The sequence below is a fragment of the Varroa jacobsoni genome, unplaced genomic scaffold, assembly GCF_002532875.2.
Source record: "Varroa jacobsoni isolate VJ856 unplaced genomic scaffold, vjacob_1.0 scaffold_221, whole genome shotgun sequence".
In the NCBI taxonomy this organism is placed as follows: Eukaryota; Metazoa; Arthropoda; class Arachnida; order Mesostigmata; family Varroidae; genus Varroa; species Varroa jacobsoni.
The window spans coordinates 259,826-273,682 of NW_019213123.1; the positions used below are offsets into that span (position 1 = coordinate 259,826).

Here is a 13,857-nt window from a genome sequence, read left to right on the forward strand (position 1 = left end):
TCGGCTACTTGTACAACTTTTTTGGTAAGTTAAATTTTTCTTCCTTCAGCCTGCTACGCCCCGTGAGCTGTGAACGCTGTCTGAAATGATAACTTATAAGCACCGAATTAAATATAAGGTAACGTACCTTTCATATGTATACTGTAGCACAAATTTATTATACATATATATATATATATATATATATAGGAAGAATAATTTCGCAGCAATAGACGTTGTAGTTTACAGTTTCTTTAACAGCCTAATTTTTTATGTAATAGTCAATGAACAGCATATTCAGCGTACTATAGAGTGTGTACGTGCAGAAAACTGGTTACATAGCCTTTTGTATATGTTTCTGTCATTCTTTGTGTGGCATTTGCAGGAAGATCGTTTCGGCCTCATCAGCTAATTAGCAAACCCCTGTCGATCATACAGAAACACAGACAATGTCCTAAACGGTAGCCTGCCGTGTTCTTCTCTGTTTTCGTCCGATGTTTGCTTGATGTGGCCTTTCTCTAACTTTGCCATTTAATTAGATTGTCATTTACCTAGTGTTCGAGTCAGAAAATAGGTCTACATGGTTAGTGGAAAGGTAAGAAAGCCGAATCGATGGCTACAAGGACGTTCACTTGAAGTAGCCTTTCGACCTGCCTCCTTGTGTTCCAAACTTCTTGCCGATCGTTACCATCGACCGTAATATTTGTGTCACCAATAATTGCCAATCGTTAGCGCACTGACGGTATTTTTTTGTTAGGTCAGCTCGGTCACATAGCAGACATCTACTTAGAAACTCGCTCCTTGTTAAGAATAAGGTAAATCGAGTCGAGTAGAGCTTTGGTGTTAGACACAAAGGCTTTTTCAAGGTTGCCAAAGTTTCTAACAAGTTCGGTTGAATAGGTTTTCTGTATAATTCTGCCACCAGTGTGACAATGGCTTTTGTCATGGTGACAATAAACATTCGAGACATCTAAAAAATCCCTATTTTAATTTGAATGGCGCCTTTTTTTTTCGAAATTGTGACATGAATTCAGTTTCAAAATGGACTGGCTATCGACTGGTTTGAACGTGGTATTTAGAATCCACATAATCGATAGCGCATGACAGAGACGGATAGACGCTTCGAATATGCAGACATGATGAACCTTCGGGATGGCAGGATACAATTGTAAGCCTGCGTTGCTACGTTTTCTCTGGACGCGGAGAATGACAGAAGACAGTAAGGCTTTGTAGGTTTTAATAGATAATTGTTAAGAATAGTAGTATTTAACTGTAATAACACGAACGAATTATTTTTAAGCAATCAAAAATGGAAAACCTTGAAACCGAATATTGCAATGGCTCTAAACCTTCCATATGTTCGATTATGAAGGAACTAGAACTAGTCATTTTGACTGCGATTGAAAATTCTAAATGTGTAATCTTCTTTAAGGGTAAAGTACACATCAGTTTTACGGCAGTACGTAGAAACTTTTACTACCGTACATGCAGCTCGGGCTGAGGTTTCAATATGCTTATATTTAGCTTTACCTCACATTTAAATGCCATATGGATTTTCCAACTGCAATCCCCTATGTGCAAGTGAAAAAATTGCGGAAGGCTTTTTTAGGCAAATAGCCAAAAAGCCCCCCGCTCCCCACCTCTGCTGTAGTTTAGAAGAAGGAAATGGCAAACTGATGTGTTGTAACGCCAGCCCGGCTGCAGGATTATCTAGCAGATCTTGAGTCATGCGATGCACCTGATCCTGAACCAGGTCTGATCCGCTAATGCGAACTGAGTTCTCGGTATAGCAAATTATAGAGTGCCCGCATTAAGACTCCTTTTCTTTGAAATAAATTCAAAGGTGTCTCGAAAAAAATGAAAGCACGTTTCTCGTATGATCCAAATACTAAAGTAAGCTTCCTACCCGACCTTCTGGGTGTATGCCTTTGCCTTTGTCTCCTTGTCAACAAATGCCCTGGGAAGCATTTTATGTTCATCATAGCCAAATAATTTCAAATCCAATGTTCCGAAGCGCACTCAGGCATAGGTAATAATCACATGCGCGAGCTTATTTGCGACAAAGATGCCATCTAATTCACAAGCGTTTCCTTGTGGCAAGCTACTTTCTTCTTATTTCTGTACCGACGATAGAAGTGGATGTTTTTCTTTGGTACGTGGAGTTATGCTGATCCCGATCTAAAGCTCTATCCGTAGGATTTACTAGAAATTTTTCTTTGAAATGACGCGTTTCAACTAAAATCGACCGTTTATAACTACAAACAGCGGATGTTTAACGATTTCGAGCCTCTTTGTCTGGTCGTTTTTCTTTATTTCTGAGTAGATGTTATTAGGCAAACATTAAACACGAAACAAAAATACACCGAGATTAAGTTGTGCTACAAGTGTACAGGTAGAAGTTTCCAGACCCAGCGTTTCGGTTTGTTGAGATAATCTAACTCCGATTTGAACGATATTTTATCTAGGAATTATTAGGCAGAATTAATAGTGCTTGTTACATTATAAATTTCCAGTCCTGAGTAAATTTGCGGGCCCTACTGAAGAGTGAAGTGCCATTATGTGCGCGACGCGATCGCGTGACAACGAATGAGAGTCAATGAGATTATTTGCCAAATCACCAATTTATCATTTTCCCAAAACTTCTTCCACTGACGAAAAAAAAAGATTTAATAGCTTTATCGTTTTGCTGGGGTATATGCAATGTGTGAAGGCTTGGTCTAAATATTGCTCTGTTTAACTGAAAGGAAAATCGTTTAGTTGATCGTAGTCGACGTAGGGACGTTTTCAGGATACTCGACCAAGAAGAAATGACGCTTGTCAACTCTTGCTTCCTACTTGTCCTCACAATATGCATTAGAGCTAAACGATAACACGCAGAAAGCCCCGTGTCTATAGCTTTATAGGGTGCGCGATCGACGCATTGGTAAGGGGCGAACCTTTCCTTTATTTCATGTACCAGTCACAAACTGGTTGCCACAGCATTAAAAGTTGGCCGCATCTTTCAATGGTACTGCTGGCTTTTTCCCATAGGTCTAAACCGGCGCTGATATACACCCCACACGTTCACCGCTATTCGTTGTGATATATATATATATATATATATATATCTCATAACGAATAGCAAAGTTACGATTAATGTTCTAGCATCTAGAGAAATGAAGTTCGGTAGCAATCTAGATAGAGCAGGTTTAGACGAGTGATGGCAGTACATACGCGCTGAAAATGGAAAAATGTGTGCAGCGTGGTATTTCGACTCCGTCAAGAGACTTGTAGACAACCTAAAGCACGTTGAATGAGTACATGATGGCAACGTCAGATCTCATCGTCATACTCTAATTAGTTTCTAGATTGAGCAAAGGAATATTAGACGTTAGCTTTAACCCGCTTTACCTTCCAATTTAAGCCCATATTGATTATGGGGCGTTTTGTGCCCGAAACGGGACAACTGATCAGTAAGCATAACTCGATAGCAATTTACGTCGAAAAACTAGAGGTAGAATCATTACAAACAGAAACGCGAATGTGAAGTGTATGCTTATCCGGAAGCCGTTAGGAAATTGGAACGAGTGTGCAAAAAGTCCTCTAACACATACTAAATCATCATCCTAGCTGAACTAGCCTAGAAACTATTAAATTTTAAAGTTCCTCCAGATTCGCCTGTAACAGTCGAATAAAGATAACGGAGAGGTGTAGCTTTGAGTTCTAACGACCGTTGAAAGCTCGTATTAGAAATCCACTATGGAGACAACACTCAGGGTCATCAAAGGCCAGGCTGGGTGGCTTGGCCTATGATTGCATAGGCCAATTTCTCCGCTAGAACTAAAATGGCACCGTGTTCAATATACCCTATACTTCTGAGTCAAGTAAGGATAGAGAGAAATAAAGCGGCATGTCCGTAGAAGCAAACGAAATATGATTATATAATAATGACATGAATGTGCCGGAGCTAGAGGTTCAAGAAGGTGGCCAAAAATTGAGCCGCGTAGTGAAGTGGTGGTCACTGTCTGGGGAAGGAGTAAGAAGTATTCAAAGTAGCTACGTAAATTTGTTTGCGGTTCTGGAGATAAATTCCTTTCGGAACAATAGATATGGACTGTATAAAGTACCCTAATTGTACCAAAATCAAAGCCGTTGTCGAGTGGATTTTTATAAAGCGTAAGGTAAATCCATTTATGTACGATTGGAACGCTAGAACTATATCCTCTGACCAGCCATATCTTGGGCTTCAAATGTACAATCGAGTCAGGATGCGGCCCCAGTTAGCGTATACGTAAATGTGAGTTCTTCTATCAATGTCCTTGGGCGATTGATATATGTAGACAAACGGATCGACAGATATGATGTAGATCTATTGCATATTAACAATAATTTGTTTCATTTCTGAGTTTCTTTTTTGGGACAATATTTAGTCACTAGCTCATTGCGTCGTAGACAGTTTAAATTGCAGACAGTAAATTTTAACGAATTTCTCTACCGTCATGAGCACATAAGCGGCCACCGAAATTTCTCTGCCAGTCTTACTAATCTTCACGTACAGTTGCTGCAACACCGTACAAAACGTTACGTACGAAGCAACGCAAACGAAAAGTCATCGATTCTTCTAGAAAGCAAACATTACCTGAGTCACCTTTTTTCAAAAAGGCAAGATGTGTCCCAAAGACGAGCCGCAAAAGCCTTCTGTCGAAATGTCATTTCGTTCTAGTAGACGTTCTTCTGCCTAATGGCATAAAGGAACTCAGCGAGACTCTTCTGCCAATCGGTCATTCTTCCACAGCTGGTAGGAAATTATTATTATCACTAATAGTCAATAGACTAAAACGAGTACACGTTTATATGTGTTCGTCCGTTATACAATCTTCGAAACAGCTAACGACTTTTTGCGTGGAAAGTTTACTTAGAAAACACTATGGCATATGTGGAAGAAACCAGTTTTATGCCAAAAACGTCCTATAGACTGCGATGTAAGCTCAAGGGTAAACGACCTTTCTGGGCGGCTTTGCGAAAATTTATGACAGTTCCATAGGAAACTTATCTAGCTCTGCTTGAGCTCTATGCGATACGTAGGAGGGACGTCCGTAGGCTGCATGACCACAAGGCGGAGCATGCGCATTTTTTGGGCTTTGCATACTAGCAACCGAAAAGCTCGAAAGCTGTAAAGCACTAGGCCGAAAAAAGAACTCTATGTAATGGAGATATAATTGGAAACTGAAAATAGAAATATTTCCTTTGGTTTTTGCTATGGTAGATTATATTTTGTTTTTTTTTTTTCAATGACAGTTACTCGTCTTTTGATCGGTGGAGCGGCGTAATATTTATGTGGAATTTTTAGGGCTGAGGTTCATTTCAGCTTCAGTGAGTCGGCAATACCGCAGTGGCAGCGTATGTATAATAAGAACACGGAAAAATTTTATGGTATGCCCACTAACCTAATACAGAATCGGAGTTGTTTGACACGGCAGTCGAGTAGCGATTACATATAAGCAAAAAAACAATCCGAGCAGGGTGAGAGGTGAAGGCTGAAGCGATAGGAGAGAACGAAGAAATATTGTTATGGAGTAACGCACCAAAGCACTGAATTGGCTAAAGCAGAACAATCTGTTTTCAGAAAAGTAATACAGAGCTACAACAAAATAGCTGCGTAACCACAAAGAAGCAGTGGAACGTAATTGAACAGGGTGACGGAACTACTGTATGCAGTTCGAGATCAGGGTCGCGGTTTACGCCTGAATTCGAATTAGGCCAAAATAATCAAGTAGCGTAACATTGGGTAGCGCAACATTGGGTAGCGCTAGATAAACCTCAGTGTTCATATGTAAAAGCAGGCGGGTGTGGTAGTACTGCCTGTCACCGCACAGGTGAGCTGGTGATGATTATTTAATTTTGATACTGTATAATGATAATAATTATTATCTTGCCTATGTATTTTATACTGCTCATTTAATCTCCAAGCTACTTGCATACATGTTTTTAGCCATCACAGATCAGCACACATCTTGGTAAAAGAGTTGCTGCCAAGGACTCAAGTCCACAAGTAAACTGCGTCTGGAAATGTTATTATATTCTGTGCTAGGATAGACTATTAAACTATTGTGTACTGTCAACAGGCGACCCAGGAGATGGGCTAAGTAACTGAACTCATGACGAAGAAAAAAAATTTACGTGGGTTTACCATAACAGCAAGCAACGAATTTGCTGTAAGAATGATCATAGACATCTACAGAAAAGCTCCTATGAATAAAAAAAAAATACTATGAAGCATCAAAAACGGCATATTTAGCCTCGTCTTATGTTAACCGACAATTTAGCCCAATATCTTTTCGAATTTTATCTCTAATAAAAAAAAAAACACACAGCGAATACGTGATCTGAAATCAAGTACACCCGACTCTAGTTGTCTTCGAGCCTCTAGTTTACTTTTCATACGCGTTCTGCACATAAATAGAATGATTTTTTTTCCTTATTTGTGTGAGGTTAGTGAAGCTTACTGGGGCGTGTTTAGATTTTTCGTGGTCCAAATATTCAAACATACAAACTAAAATAACATATCATCTATAGCGTTACATTCAGAAGAACAACATTGTTGTACCAATAGGTGATAATACACTCTGAGCGCGTACCGTAGCACTATATGGGGTGGTAAATGAATTGTCGAAAATTTGCCATCGAAATAGAAGATGCTTACTCAGGACACGAACTACGCGTCCAAAAAGCATTGTTAAAAAAAAAGTGGCCAACTAAAAAGACGTATATTCAATAAATTCTATTGGTATTTTACTAAAGCAATATTATACTATAAGCCTAAGATTTGTCAGCTGACTAACGATACACGAGTATATCACAATATATAGGGCTAGTGCGTGAGATAAGAACTAGAATACGCAGTTTATCTACCAAGCTCAAGTTCATCCATTGTCGCCATTCAGACCTTGCCAACAAACGAAAGCTTCACGAAAGGTTTCAACACGTAATCGAAATATAGAGTATAAAATAATTATTTTATTAATCTTCAGAGACAGAACAATTCGTACCATATCAATGCTCGTTGTAAGTAATCTGTATAAGTGCGTAAGCAAGCAAATGTATTTGAGCAGGTTTAATGCAGAGTCCACACAGCAGACAACTGACATTTTGGTTACCGAATTTACAACGTACGCAGCATAAATGGGAGAATCGTGGCCAGATGCCAGTCGGCTTTCAGATGTGCTCTGTGTAGCACGCTGGTTCTGAAGCAAATCTCTGAGTGAGAGGGCCTCTCTCGTTAATGACACAAAAACTGCGTATAGCTTGTTTTACAGGTGTACCGAGTCCCAATCAAGTCCTGCGTACTCAGCTTTTCCCCTAACCTTCCGCTCAATATTAACCCACCTCAGGCTGACCTTTTGGAAACGACCCAATTCGTTACTAAAGCGACATTTTTCATCTTAATGATATAGGTAACGAGTCTTCTAAACGGGCCCAGAGATTATTGCCACGTTCATTTTAACCCGTTATGGCGGATGCTGCTCATTTATTACCCCATAGCAACAGTAACAGCAGAACCAGTGTGACAATGAAATCTAGATTTAACATATTCTGTAATGATGCGGACTAACCTACGTCTATGTGGACCGCAAGGCATTTCCTTCAAAAGCAATTTTCCGCCCGAAAGCCCTCTTTTCACTCTCGCTCGCTTGCGTTCATTCTATCACCACTTTCACTCTAGCTCTACAAATGCCAACCGACATTCTATTGCGTACCGCGCTCAGGCATTCCACAGAACCCTTTCGATTGTAAAGGCTTTTGAGCAGAGATTAGATAGGAGATAAAAGGAAAGTCTGCTTCTTTTCCCGAGTACAGACACTTTCCGCTGGACGACGGCCCTTCGGGAAACGTCTTTTCCGTTCGACGTCAGTGAATGCACCGGTCGCTAAGAAGAAAATTAATACTGGGCGAAGATACAACTGTTTCATGCCCATAAGGCAGCTGCTTCTGTTGTTGAAAGGACACTTATCGCAGAGGTGGAGTGCAGAACAGTCAAAATAAAAGAAAGAGGCTCGAGAAGCATCCGAATGCTGGTCAAATCTCGGATTATGCCCCTTGCTTGCCTATAGGAAGCGTATCACAATGTTACGGGATAGCCTTCCGTAGAGACATTGCAGCACTGCCATACATCGGCCGGTTACGTCAAACGCGTTACAGCTCTAAACGAATCGAGCCGATCGATGAGTGTAAAAGCAGCTTGGAGGACGAAGAGTGTCTATCTGTTAACGGTGTCAGATGGTTTCTACAGTCAAATTATCGCATGGGAAAAATTCGAAAAAAATGCACCGTAATGAACGATGGTCAACGACGTTCAATGCTTTCGAACGTAACTCGTGTGTGAATCTGTAAATAGATATTGCCTCAAAAATAGACGTCAAAACAACCAAAGCAGATGGGTCAGTGCAGTCATTCAAGCGACGGACAAAACACTAACTAATCCTGGATTCAATGATAGTCTACGGAGGTCGTTCATCGCTCACGGATAAGTTGCAATACAGCTGCGACTCTCTATCGACAACTATAAATACTAGCGTTCTTTTCATGTCCGTTTTTGGCATTATCTACGCTTCCGTGATGTGTTTCCACTCGTACGATCTAAATGTACCAGTAGCACATGTATTACACACATTACTACATGACGTGCCGCTCAGGTACAAATACAAGCGTGTTCTAAATAGGAGCCTAATCTTAGTACGAAACGGTTCCTTTCGCCTCGACCAAGTTAGGCTCACTATGGGCTATATGCTACATGCGTTTTGTAGCATACGGCCTGCTGAGAGCCGTCGCTAAGATCAAGAACACTGCAAACATTCTTGAAAAAATGAGAAAAACGGGATACTACAGCCATTTTCGATGCGACTTACAAACGTTGTCCAGTTTTTTTGTATCATTTTAGCTGGTACGATACCAGATGAAAAATGAACACAAAAATTAATATTTTGCGGTTTGGCTATCTCAATTTCTTTTATTTTAATAAAATCAAAGTTCAACAATCTCTAATATAATAGAGTTATACATAAAAAATACTCTATATGCTGGGTGGGCCAAAAATTACCGTTTGATTTGTATGACAAGGTAGCGGACAGTAAGGACTATTGCCAGTTGTATCGACAAAAGCCACTTGGCAATAGGAAATTAATTTAAATATTTCTAATATCACGTTACGTATCTACATACAGAACTATAATGTTAACCAATTTCGTTTTAGCTAACCTAGGAGGTCATACGTGCGTTCTAACAGACATACTTGTGACAATTTTAGCAATCAGATCGAATACTAGTAAAAATGTTATCGATTTTTTTGTGTTTTTAAGGTAATTTCGAGGCCGTCATCTCAGTTGCTTAGTATTAGCGCACGTTGTGATTTGTAGCACAATCTTTATATTGTGCATAGCTGGTATTAGTTATCATAATTCAAAATCCATATAACCAAAGTGGATCACTTCGCTCTTTCATTGCCTACAGCGGCCGCCTATAGCATCTAGGACGATCGATGTTTTTTTACGTCCAGATTTTTTGGTGCCCATTAAAAAAGGCTTCAAGACCCGAGCGGGCTAGTACTCAACTGTGAGACTGATGAAAGTTGTTAACATTCTGACTTGCGTACTCAATAGTTTCGACAGCCGTTTGGCACATACGAGCTGAGTAAAAACTATCACCATAATAATATTAATATATCAAATAATCTCTGTAATATCGTCCTTAAATATCTAGGAAGAAATTTGTAAAGCACGTAGATTTTCAATAAAACAGGTATACGTGAACACGTTTCACAATGTAAGACTAAGCAGCAGTAATGAACGCGATTATATCTTTCATTTCAAATATACCTATCCTTGCACATAAAGCAAAGTCAAAAGACATCCATATACTGCTTACAGAAACGTAACTCTGAGATAATTAGGTTACTTTTGCTGCTATTCAATAAGCTATAACCACCAATGGTGTTCATGTTTCTATTGTATAAGCTGCCTAAAAACGAGTGGTTAAAAATTCGCAGACAGGCCAAAATACCTATAGCGACGTCAACGACGAAGACCGACAGTTGTTTCTCGCTCATCTACTTTTATGGCCGTCATTTCCCACCAGACTATTTAGGTAGTATTGTATTATTTTCAAGCCTACGCAAATAGTCGTAGTCGTCGTCGTCGTCGTCGTCGTCGTCGTCGTCGCCGCCGACAAGGGAGCTGACGGAGTCCTTTTTCTCATTTATTACTAGAGATTATCCCTAATAAAACGACCTGCTATAAAAGGAGTTGTCGGCATTTCTAACAGCATTCGTGATCCTCTTCTATACGTTGTAGTACGAGTACAGGACAAGGCGATTGACACTGTGGTCGAAACTGGTCGTTTGGTAGCTAGCTGTGAGCGCTTACTTTTCTGTAGGGAACGTCAAGCCATGAAGCATATGAACGCCTATGTCCTTCTCGTCCTTTCGATGGCGGCCCTCTCTCCCGCGCTCACTATTATTGGAGGCGAAGATGTACGTAGGTTCTGTCAAACGTCCCTTTCAGATGGCTCACTTAGAAAGAACGTTGGTGATCCTAACCACTGTACCTTGTAAGTATATGGATGAATGTCCACTATGACTAAGGCAGTAATTACAGATTAGACATATAAGATCACTACCTCTTTGCAGTAATTGGCTTCAGAAAGCATTTTGTACTGAAGAATTGTCTCGATAAAAATAACTAGTTATCGCTTCAAGCAATATATGTTTGTTTTTCCATAAATCTCCTTCTTTTACTTCATTTGAAATATAGGGTAAGTACTATAGCCATGTTGTGAGCCGTATTCAATTGTATTCTGTTAATGGATTCGGTGTAAGAAAAACGTTACCACCATGCAGCCAACTCAGCCCGAAGTAATCAACCACAACGAGAAACTTGTCACAACACTCAGCCTTCCCAGACTCATCTAGCTCATTATATATATATATATACGCAAAGGGCATAAAACGGGTAGCGATTTACCCACCAAATTCCCAGAGGAGTCAAACGAAATATCTACACACTTGCATAGTAGGTAGATTTTTCAGCTAAAATAAACAAAGTTGGCAAATTCAGCGTAAATTTCTCGTAATTTTCTTAATAAGATCAATAGTAAAATAAGTAAGTGCCTCACAATTTTTTCCTAAGTTGTTAGTTGCATTTCTTTCTTACTTATTAGTAAATTACCTTCACTGATTCGGTATAATGGTATTGCTTGAAACAGCTGAATTCTAAATGTGCTTTTTTTTTTCTTGCAGATTCTATAAATGCTCTTTATGGTTTCAAGCGAAGTTGAGGTGCAGACACGGTAAGCACTTCAGTAATGAATTACAGACGTGCGTTGACCCCTGCACGGCCAAGTGTGATACCATGATCACCTGCCCAACCACTCCTTTCAATGATATCATAACTGACGGATCAGGAGATGACGATAATAATAATAAGCTGTTTCTGGAACAAACTAAGGTGATATCGACTACACGTTGCAAGGGCAACTGTTCTAACAATGCAATTACAAGAGTAATTTTGAAAAATTACAACCGAACAAGATTTTCCTGGAATTAAAAATGATTTCGGCAAAAAAGAGTCGGCAGCTTGGTAGAAGAACCTTCCAAGCCCGAGGATCTGCTACCAGAAGTAGCAAGCAAATCTATCTTGAAGTCCTAAGTAAGATTTCCCTGAAAGCAGTGAAACGGACCTGAAAACCTGCCGCTATTCCAAGATTGAATCTGATACTGTTATGGCTCGCTTTACAGACGTTAGTAAAAAGCCTACGGTGGCATTTGCTAAGGCCACAGCCCTTATCCATTGTAAACTTGTGACGATTGTAAACTTTTTTTTAACAACGTCACTAGCTGTGATTGCCGACTTTAAAGGAAAGATTTCATCAAACTACATAATATGTAGTGAGTAAAATTTCGAGGTTTATAATTTATATATCAATAGTAATAGTATTGCAATAATATATATGATGTCTATTTAGTATTTCATGATGCTCTGTAATAGCTTACATGTGCCGTTTATATGCTCTTTATCATAGTTCATAGATTATATGATTTTAACTTATTTCTAGCTACTTATTTAGCAACGTTTGCTTTGTACAGCTACAAAGGGAATAACTAGTGGGTAGTAATGTGTTATTTGGTACATAAAGGCACGCGATAAAGCTGTATTCGTTCTAATTTACCGGTTCAGCTTATCAATCGGATGGCACCATCGCTTGGTGTTAGAGATCAAGATACTGCTTTGGAAGATCTGAATGTTAATTGCAGCGTGTAACGTTCAGACTTGCCAGTTTTTTGCAACGAGCCTGTTCAGCAATTCTGAACAACAAGCAATTTAGTAACTCTGAACAAGGAAATTGTTCCCGGCTTGAAGTTACTAACTGCCTCCTGTTCCGTGCTATAATCAGAAACAACCCAATACATAAAGTTGATCAAATCTATGTTCATTTTAAGACATTGTCTTTTAATCCCTAATAAAGATTGTTTAGTCATTTTTTAAACTGGTCCTTTTAAATGTGTGCGGATCTTGTCCTTATGATAGGGTGCCTGTAAAATTTAGCTCACATAGTTTTTATTAATAAGGCCTGTTTTGCTCTATGTGGAGGGTTCACGAGATGCACGTTGACTGAATTGCGCAAGTAAATGCAAAACAGAAACCTCATAATTATCATCTCGATTCTCATTTCCTCATTCAAGTGGGACTTAATAGCCCTGACGGCACTAAGAGAAAAGTCTGACCGGCTACAGCTTCTGTGAAACGCCCTACTGTCTTGTTATGTATTATGATGAAAATGATAAAAACTCTAACAATGCTGAAGTTATTACATTTGTAACTAATAGTTTTCGAGACACTGATCTCGTTTTGGATGTTATTTTAATTATTAACTTTTATTCTCGATGTAGATTAAATGAAAACGAATTAACTTACTTGATTTTCATCTCAGCATTACTAAGAGCTATAACTTAAAGAGCTCAAAAACAGACTGTTATAGCAGCTCCTAGTGATTAGTTTGTTTGTTATCCGATAAAAGTCAGTTTTAGGCAGCGGGAAGTCAAATCGCTCTGTTTGATATAAGGACGTATATCAAATGGCTAGTTTTTATGGAAAAATCAAAAACTCTTAGAGAACACTGTGCATAGTACATGTAACTGAAGCATCTGAATATGATAGGTTTTAAGAAAGATCCCCTTGTAACACCGTATGCTGATAATACGCAGGAAAGTATAAAGTAGTACAGACAAAAAAAAAATAAGTTTTAGATACATACGCACCTTATTCACGTACGACAAGGGAGAAATCAGTATTCAGGCGAGTGCCCGCGCTGACGCCACGATGCGTGTGTGATTTTAGGGTAATAGACGAATCTTCCTTATAATAAGGTAGTTTTGTTATACAGTTATCTATATGACTGGGAAGGTACTGCTATTCATTTGTCAGAACTTAATAAAGGTCGTGCCGAAGGATCGCATTAGAAACAAGGAGTACCTTGGAGGAATACATAACGCTTGGAGGGCTAACTGTAAGAACCTCTAAGAAACTACGAGTAACTTGTTTTTGGATAGTAATAATAATATATCGGTATGGTTAACTTGTTTCATGAGCAAAATTAGAAAGTTCTAGTGATATTTGATCATAGAGTGATTAATACATTCGTTTCTTTTTGGTCCCGTTGAGATCCGTATTGAATAATCGCATCATGGTGGTGTCCCTTCTCTCTTTAGAAAGTGCTAAGTATTAGAACTTTACGGAAAGCATAAGGTAGCACAGTTTGTCTGGACAATTCATTCGGGGTAAACAACACTTCTTGATATAATGCCTTTCTATTTGCATAAGCACAAACACAAAACACATTGTAATACAT

The 13,857-nt window shown here is 39.1% G+C and overlaps 1 long non-coding RNA gene across 1 annotated transcript; it reads left to right on the forward strand.

Annotated features, from left to right (window-relative positions):
- Nucleotides 1-7,704: 7,704 nt before the first annotated feature.
- Nucleotides 7,705-12,495, forward strand: LOC111273732 (uncharacterized). Its single transcript, XR_002688009.2, has 2 exons — nucleotides 7,705-10,560; nucleotides 11,249-12,495. It is a non-coding gene; the product is annotated as an uncharacterized LOC111273732 (long non-coding RNA).
- Nucleotides 12,496-13,857: the final 1,362 nt, after the last annotated feature.